Source organism: Lipotes vexillifer, unplaced genomic scaffold (genome assembly GCF_000442215.2).
Source record: "Lipotes vexillifer unplaced genomic scaffold, Lipotes_vexillifer_v1.1 scaffold1222, whole genome shotgun sequence".
Lineage (NCBI taxonomy): Eukaryota > Metazoa > Chordata > Mammalia > Artiodactyla > Lipotidae > Lipotes > Lipotes vexillifer.
Window position 1 is genome coordinate 24,098 of NW_006794649.1, and position 538 is coordinate 24,635.

The 538-nt window shown below is 50.0% G+C and overlaps 1 protein-coding gene across 2 annotated transcripts in view; it reads right to left on the reverse strand.

The window, feature by feature from the left end:
• Positions 1-538, reverse strand: part of DLGAP2 (DLG associated protein 2) — a 151,901-nt gene that overhangs the window by 1,057 nt on the left and 150,306 nt on the right. The window lies entirely within an intron of this gene.

The following is a 538-nucleotide window of genomic DNA, read 5'->3' on the forward strand; positions in this document are numbered from 1 at the left end:
TCTTTCCCTTCAGCCTCCAAAAGAATCCGAAGGGCACTAGATGGGCCCAGGCTTGGACATTAGCACAGGTTCAGGTGAACACATGGCAAAATCCTGATGTGTGCTATTGTTTTTAGCAGGAAGATCGTTTTGGTGTCTGAAACTTTGTTCCCATGACTTATTTTTAAATGACCTGGACCAGAAGCAACGTCCCTCCTGGCTTTTTGGCAGGGGTACAATCAGGGGTAATTAATTTGTGAAGACTTGCAGCTATTTCAAAATTTAACTCCTGCCTTAAGTGCTTGACTGTGATTATCTATCTCTCTCCTCTCCTTTCGCAGCCTCTGAAATGTGGGACTGTAAGAAATCAACCATTCTTGTGAGTCTCCGTTTTCAAGAGGCTCACAGGCTTCCTGCAGTGGAAGGGGGCGGGGCAGGTGGCCAAGCAGATCTATGAGGCAGAGGGTCAGGACTTGTGTCCCGAGTGCAGGACACGGAGCCTCGGCCGCGTTCAAGGGCTGCTCGCCTTCTGGACGGGGTGCTGTACACTCAGCAGGGA